The sequence below is a fragment of the Trichechus manatus genome, unplaced genomic scaffold (assembly GCF_000243295.1).
Source record: "Trichechus manatus latirostris isolate Lorelei unplaced genomic scaffold, TriManLat1.0 scaffold00055, whole genome shotgun sequence".
Classification (NCBI taxonomy): domain Eukaryota; kingdom Metazoa; phylum Chordata; class Mammalia; order Sirenia; family Trichechidae; genus Trichechus; species Trichechus manatus.
In genome coordinates, this window is record NW_004443991.1 from 2,841,492 (window position 1) to 2,849,934 (window position 8,443).

Here is an 8,443-nt window from a genome sequence, read left to right on the forward strand (position 1 = left end):
AGTTTCACAGTTGAGTGGTGTTTCGCAGCCTTTCAGGAAGAAGCAAAGATGGCACACAAAACCAGGTATATGAGAGAAAGGAGGGGGTGATGGTGAGAGATAAGGAAGAAATCTAAAAGAAGTGGAAAAAAGCAACACCAGCAGCCAACAAAAGGCACTCAGGGAGCCAGCCAGTGCGGGCGGGTGGAATCCAAGCGACACCGGAGTGAAGATGGTGCTTTCCAGCCAAGAGACTGTGGCTGCAGGAAGCAGAGGAGGCTAAGTGGGAGTGAAGAAGTGTGGAGGGGTGGAAAAGCATATACTGCTGGTTACCGGTTGTTCTTTCTCCTGCTGGAAGCTCCGTGAAGCTGCTTTCTTGTACCCCCTGTTCACTGATCTCCGATAGGAGTCCAAGATGTCGGATCCATGCTGCGGTTGCTGATATTGGACCTCTGAATGTATCTCTCCTCACTCTCTGTTCTCAGTCATTTTCTTATTCCATTCAGTGCTTGGCTGAGTTCTTTATCTCTTCATTTTATGCTTAGGGTTTCAGGATTGACATGTGACATTGTTTGACTTAGTTTTTCAGATCTTTGCTGCGGTGGGATGGCGTGGTGCTTCTGACTCCACTGGCATTTTTTCATGAGATGGAAAAACAAATCACCAACTTCATATGGAAAGGGAAGAGGCCCCAAGTAAGTAAAGCATTACTCAAGAAGAAGAACAAGGTGGGAGGCAAACACTACCTGATTTTAGAACCTCTTATACCGCCACGGTAGTCAAAATAGCCTGGTACTGATACAACAACAGATACATAGAACAATGGAACAGAATTGAGAATCCAGACATAAATTCATCTACCTATGAACAGCTGATATTTGACAAAGGCCGAAAGTCCGTTAATTGGGGAAAAGACAGTCTCTTTAACAAATGGTGCTGGCACAACTGGGTATCTATCTGCAAAAAACTGAAACAAGACCTATACCTCACACCATGCACAAAAACTAACTCAAAATGGATCAAAGACTTAAATATAAATCGAAAATGATAAAGATCGTGGAAGTAAAAATAGGGACAATGCTAAGAGCCCTGATACATGGCATAAACACAATACGAACCATAAGTAACAATGCACAAGCACCAGAAGAGAGACTAGATAACTGGGAGCTCCTAAAAATCAAACACTTATGCTCATCAAATCTTCACCAAAAGAGTGAAAAGACAGTTTACAGACTGGTAAAAAATTTTTGGCTACGACAAATCTGATCAGTGTCTAATCTCTGAAATCTACAAGATACTGCAAAACCTCAACAACAAAAAGACAAATAACCCAATTAAAAAATGGGCAAAGGATATGAACAGGCACTTTGCCAAAGATGATATTCAGGCAGCTTACAGACATATGAACAAATGCTCATGATCATTAGCCATCAGAGAAATGCAGATCAAAACTACAATGAGATATCATCTCACCCCAGCAAAGCTAGCATCAATCCAAAAAACACAAAATAATAAATGCTGTAGAGATTGTGGAGAGACTGGAGCACTTATACATGGTTGGTGGGAATGTAAAATAGTACAACCACTTTGGAAATCGATTTGGTGCTTCCGTAAAAAGTTAGAAATAGAAGTGCCGTACAATCCAGCTGTCCCACTCCTTGAAATATATCCTAGCAAAATAAGAGCTGTCACATGAATAGATATATGCACACCCATGTTCATTGCAGCACTGTTCACGATAGCAAAAAGATGGAAACAACCTAGGTGCCCATCAGTGGATGAATGGATAAACAAATTATGGTATATCCACACAATTGAATAGTACACAACGATGAAGCTGTGAAACATCTTATAACATGGAGGACGCTGGAGGTCATTATGCTGAGTGAATTTTGTCAGTCACAGAAGGACAAATATTGTATAAGACCACTAGTATAAGAACTCGAGAAAAGGTTTAAACACAGAAGAAAACATTCTTTGATGGTTATGAGGGTGGGGAGGGAGAGGGTTATTTACTAACTAGATAGTAGATAAGAATTATGTTAGGTGAAAGGAAGGACAGCACACACTACAGGGGGAAGTCAACACAACTGGACTAAACCAAAGCTAAGAAGTTTCCTGAATACAGTCACTTTGAGGGACAGAGTAGCAGTGGTAGGGGTCTGGGGACCATGCTTTCAGGGAACATCTAGGTCAACTGGCATAACAAAGCTTACTAAGAAAATGTCCTGCATCCTACTTTGGTGAGTGCTATCTGGGGTCTTAAAAGCTTGCAAGGGGCCATCTAAGATGCATCAGTTGGTCCCAACCACCTGGAGTAAAGGAAAATGAACACCAAAGATACAAGGAAAGTATTAGCCCAAGAGACAGAGAGGGTCACATAAACCAGAGACTTCATCAGCCTGAGACCAGAAGAACTAGATGGTGCCCAGCTACCACCAATGACCGCCCTGACAGGGAATACAACAGAGAGTCCCTGATGGAGCAGGAGAAAGTGGGGTGCAGAACTCAAATTCTATTAAGACCAGACTTGATGGTCTGATTGAGACTGGAGGAACCCCAGAAAACACGGCCCCCGTATTCTCTATCAGCCCAGAACCAGAACAATTTCCGAGGCCAACTCTTCAGACAGGGATTGGACTGGACTGTGGGACATAAAGTGATACTCATGAGGAGTGTGCCTTTTAGCTCAAGTAGATACAAGAGACTACATGGGCAGCTTCCGTCCAGAGGTGAGATGGGAAGGCAGAGATGGTTAGGAGCTGGTTGAATTTACATGGAGAATCAGGGGTGGAAAGGAGGAGTGTGCTGTCACAGTATGGAGAGCACAATTAGAGCCACATAACAATGTATGTATAAATTTTTTATGGGAAAAAAAATGGGTGAAGTACATGAACACACAGGTCACCAAAGAGGACATTCACGTGGCCAATAAACCCATAAAGAGATGCTTGTGATCATTAGCCATCAGAGAGATGCAAATCAAAACTACAGTGAGATACCATCTCACCCCTCCAAAAATGGCATTGATCAAAAAACAGAAAACAACAAATGCTGACAAAGTTGTGGGGAGATTGGAACCATGCTTCACTGATGGTGGGATTGTAAATTGTTTCATTCCTCTGTGGAAAACCATATGGAGTTTCCTCAAAAAGCTAGAAATATAAATACCCTATGATCTAGCAGTCCCACTCCTAGGTATATATCCTAGAGAACTAAAACTGCTGACAGGAACAGGTATATGCCACCTATGTTCATTGCAGCATTATTCACAATAGGAAAAAGATGGGAACAACCTAACTGCCCATCAACAGATGAATGGATAAACACATTGTAGTACATACACACAATAGAATACTATGCAGCCATAAAGAATAATGATGAGTTCTCAACACATACTATAACATAGATGAATCTGGAAGGCAGTATGCTGAGTGAAATAAGTCAATTATAAAAGGTCAAATACTGTATGATTTCTCTATTATGAAACGACAAGAATAGGTGTACATACAGAAAGCAACATTCTTTGGTGGTTACTAGGGATAGGAGGAAGAGGAAGGGAGAATCACTTTCTAGATAGTAGACAGTTGTTAGTTTTGGTGATGAGTAAGGCAATAAATAAGGGTGAAGTCAGCACAACTTGTCCAGGGTAGAAGATGGCACTAAGAAGTATATAAGGGACGATTTTGGTAAAGGCCACAATGTATACACTTTTGCAACAACAATAATAACCAAAAAAAGTATGTGTGGTTACATAGGTAGATATGTATGCTTCTATATGTAAAGGTAAGCACATATGACTGTATGGGTGCACACGTATAGGTTTTCTTTAGGGAACTGTATATACATATTTGCGTTGCATATATATCCATATATAAAATAAAGTACATAGGCAGCAAAGTTATGGATACTTCCTAGATATAACCAAACACCTCATAGGATTGGGTTACTGGGTTTGAGGGCTTAGGACCATAGTCTTGGGGGGCAGTTTGGTCAATTGGCATAACCTAGCTCACACAGATAATGTTCTATATCCTAGTTTGGTGGGCAACATCTGGGGTGTTAAAAGCTCGCAAGCGATTCAGCTGTCGGTCTCTATATGTCTGGAGGATAAGGAAGAGCAGGAAAAAAGTCTCAGAGAAGAAACTAGTCTGTAGGACTAATACAGAACCATGGCCTCACCTACCTTAAGATCAGAAGAACTGGATGGTGCCCGGCTACCACTATGGACCATTCTGACCCAGGACACAATAAATGGTCTTAGATAGAATTGGAAAAAAAAAGCAGATCAAAACTCAAATTCCTAATAAAAAAAGACCAGAATTACCGGACTGATAGAGACTAGAGGAACCCCCAAGACTATCACTTTGGGATCCTTTTTTAACTTAGAACTCAGACCACTCCCAGAGGTCGTCTATCAGCCAAAAGATAGAGTGGCTTGTAAAATAAATATCACCTGTGAGTACTGTGCTCCTCTAAACAATCATCTAAATGAGACCTAATGGTCAGTGTTTACCCTAGACCTAGACCAAAGATGAGAAGGTAAGGGGTGGGGGGGACAAGGAAGCCAGATTAATGGAAACAGAACAACCAGAATGGAAATAATGTGAATGCTGACACATTTTGAGAAGTGTAACCAATGACACTAAATAATATGTATAGAAATTCTTAAAGGAGAACCTAATTTACTATGTAAATTTTCTCCAAAATCACAATAAAATATTAAAAAAAAAAGCTTGACTAAGTAATGGACTGACACAACAGAAAGATTTGAAAACCAGACCACTTAAGTTTAGGGGCAAATTTAAAGGAAATAGTTGTGCTTTTAGTAGCTGAATTTTTGAATAAGTGGGATTTTACTAGTTTTTGTTTGAGGGACACGGCTGGTAGCAAACAGTAGACGAATGTAAAGAAAAAGACAAGAAGAAGCAGTGTTTCTAAGTTTATGTTAGACCTGTGGCCTCTGTATAATAAATCCTTACATTTATCTGGTGCTTTCCTCTTAGAGTCTTTTCTCTAACTTTCACTACTCTCTAACTTTCACTACTTTGTTTTGTGTGTTCCGTGCACTAGGCATGTAGGGATGCATGTTGGTCTTACTCCTGTTTTATAGATAAAGAAACAGATTCCAAAGATCATTTTAACCTTTTTAGAGCAGCAGTGGAACTCATCCTCATGGAATAATCATAACTTTTAAATCTCTCCAGATACTGCTTGTTTATTATAGTTGGAGGATGGATTATTGAACTAAATGATTATTCTAGAAAAAAGAAAAATAACTTGAAGAGAATGTAATCAATGTTACTGAATTGTACATGTAGAAATTGTTGAGTTGGTGTATGTTCTGCTGTGTATATTCTCAACAACAAGAAATAAATTATAAAACAAAAAATAGCATGGAACTTTTATCTTTGGTTTTATTTTTTTTCAGTTATATTGTTATTTATAAAGTTTTGACCTTTAATTAAAATCTGAGAGTGGTTTGCCATGTTGAACTTAATTTATATTAACAGCCAGTTAGTGTTTTTATTAGTAGGAAAAGAAAATGTTCCTATTTCCACTTCCCCCACTGAACTGTACTTAAATCTCTGTATAGCTTTCTGTCCATAAAATTGTACTCTTAATTTCTTTTTTGCTAGGAATAATTATTTATTTATTTGGTCTACTAACACCAGGATCTGCAAAAAACAGTCTGTAAACACAGGATAAGAAAAATTTAACATTCACATTTTTCTTTAATTTTTATGTAAGCTCTGCAGCACGGAAAATATACAAACTTTGAACAGCTGCAAAAATAGAGTTTTTGGGAGAAAATAGTTTCTATATCGATACAAGAAAAATAGGCGTTTTTCTAATCCAACCCAGACCTGGAAGAGTGGAGGGTGTAGAGTCACCACTTGCCACCCAGAGGAATGCCAGCTCTCCCTCTCCCCTACCAATCACCTGGGCTGGGCAGGTTGGGCTACTGCTTAAGACAATCTAGTCAGGGTGAAAGCGAGATGAAAATGACACTTGGGAAAACCCTTGGTTCCCCCCTCTGCCAGCAGCTGAACTGGTCAAGTGTTTTGCCCTTTAGTGTGCTTTGCTGAGCACCTCCAATGAGGGAGCCATGGGGATGGGGCTGAGGATGGGGTATCTATCTTCTGGTCTCCTTATCTGTGTGTGTGGAGGAGGAGAGGGATGGGGATCTGTGGCATCCCCCCTCCTTCAATCATGACCAGCTTTATGACAATGACAAGGGCCTCATGTACAGTCCTTTGGACTCACGCCTAGGGATGGGGTACCAAAGACCTTCTGGGTGAGTTTTGCACCAAGTGAGGGAGGTGGCAGGGACACAGGTGTGAGTTGTGAGCTGCTCAGCTGCTAGTAGGGAAGGCAGGTCCCCTCACATGAGGAGGGGCCGGTGTCCATCAAAAAGAGGACCAGGGCTCTGACACAATAAATGAAAGTGCTGAAATGCTGAGAGGGAAGGGCTTCTCTATCCCTCATCTCATGGGGGCTAGGGAGGAGGCTGCCGTCAAGGCACCAGTTTCCATTGTACAGTGGTGGGGTGGGACCTCAGACCACCAGGGAGCTCTGGAGAAGCACAGGCTCGTCTGGTGGTGGGGTGCGCTGCCATGGCTCGAACAGCAGCGGGGAGGCCTTAGAGGCGTCTGGATCCTTCCGAGGAGTTGGCCTGGGGCTGGTCGGGGGAAGGGGAGACCCTGGGCTTGAGGGGCAGTTACGGAAGATGAAGCCAATGCTGGGGAAGAGGGGCTTCATCAGGTTGACAGGGCAGAAGGCTGAACTGGTCGGGTTGAAATGGACTTTGTTCTTGTCAGGACAGGAAGTCAGGAAGATCAGATCAGGACCTGTGGATGTGACGTCTTCAAACACCTGCACTCTCTCACAGACTTCTGGGGACCCCTGTTTGAAGACATAGCTGTGATTGGGCCGAGGGGAAGCGGCAAAGGCAAGGACTGGAGATGGGCCGCCCTCTTCCAGGAAGGCTGGGTGGCCTGGAGAGGAGGCTTGTCGCTGGGGATGGATGCCAGGTCCTCGACTGCACCCCGGTGTTCCTTGTGGCTGGTGCAGCCAGATGGCTGGGGGGATGCCGGGGCATGGAGGGAGAGCTGGCCAGGTTGCCAGGCTCCAGGGGAAGGAGAGAATGATTGCAGCTGCTGCTCTGGGGAGAGGTAGGGGCCCGATGCCCATCGGGGATATTGAGGATCCTTAGCAGCTCCTTTTCACCTTGCCCCTTCACAAACACCTCCTCCAACTCTTGGTTGAGCCCTTCTAGGCTTCTTTGCAGGCAAGGGCTAAGTCGCAGGACAGTGGACCCTGAAGGGAAGCTGGGAGGAGACTCCCTCAGAGCTCCCCGTGCAGCGTGGTCCCCTTGGAGTGAGGAGCCCCGCTCCTTCTCTTTCCCACTGTGGCTCAGCTTTGTCCTCTGCAGCTGTTGCTTCAACTTGGTAATGTCTTTTCGGTGGTCTCTTCTGCCCCAGGACGCAGAGCGCTTGTGTGTGCAGGAGCTGGCCTGCTCGTCTTCCAGCTCTTGCCAAGACGGAGTTCTGGATGGCCTTGTCATTGTTACAGCAGGTGAAGGCCCCATCAGCATCGTGTGGTCACTGGCTAAGAAGGCAGGTGCTGAAGATGGCGTCCAGAGAGAACGTACGTTGGGCCTGGGGTGGCTGAGGCCTACACACTGACTTTTCTGGGGCCACCGAACATGGGATGCTGGCTGTGCGGCCACCCCAGTCCCGGCATTGGTGTGGCTACTGCCGCTGGAAGGGGACTGTGGCTCTGAGTGCCTGTAGCCCAGCCGGGGGCGAGCCAGCAGGGGCTGGGGGAGAGCAGTCCCGCCGGAGCCCCCCGGACCCTCCGTGCCCCGGCCCTCAGGCACCTCCACCTGCTGCGGCCCCCACCATTGCCTGCCCAGCAGCCCTCCTGCCTCAGCCCCACAGCGAGCCACACACTATACTCTTAATTTCTAATATGTTTTCCTTTGCTTCACTTTCAGTATCTTTAACCTTTAAAATTATTTGATTATTTCTTTTGCAGCAGGAAGGATGGCCTAAAAATGAAAAATCAATGTGAGCTTCAAATGTGGCACAGAAAGAATAAGGACCACTGTCATCATTGTCTGGGCTCAGGACGTCATGCTGGAAGGAAACTTAGATATAGACTCTACTGTCTTAGTGCCAATAAGCATCTCTTCTTGGGAACTGGAAATTTCCAACAAGGTAAATTACAATGAATTATATATTTCTATTTTTTGGGATAGATCTGGGAAGCTTTTTTCTAGAGTCATTCTGATCTAGCACTGTTATTCTTACTTGATTTTAAGGTGATTTTAAATACCAAATGATTTTTTTTCTTTTTAAAATTTTTTTTAGTGTACTTTAGGTGAAGGTTTACAGAACAAATAGTTTCTCATTAAACAGTCAGTACACATATTGTTTTATGATATTGGTTAACAACCCCA

The 8,443-nt window shown here is 43.7% G+C and overlaps 1 protein-coding gene and 1 pseudogene across 2 annotated transcripts in view; one reads left to right on the forward strand and one right to left on the reverse strand.

The window, feature by feature from the left end:
• Positions 1-6,114: 6,114 nt before the first annotated feature.
• LOC101343605 (protein FAM117A pseudogene) lies at positions 6,115-8,014 on the reverse strand (annotated as a pseudogene).
• NXPE3 (neurexophilin and PC-esterase domain family member 3) overlaps positions 7,467-8,443 on the forward strand; it is a 42,675-nt gene continuing 41,698 nt past the window's right edge. The window contains exons 1-2 of one of the 2 annotated variants that reach the window (XM_004378147.2): positions 7,467-7,629; positions 8,020-8,201. The gene's annotated coding sequence lies outside the window, so the exon portion shown is untranslated. The remainder of the gene's footprint in view (positions 7,630-8,019; positions 8,202-8,443) is intronic. The other variant, XM_023732878.1, reaches the window with a different exon arrangement.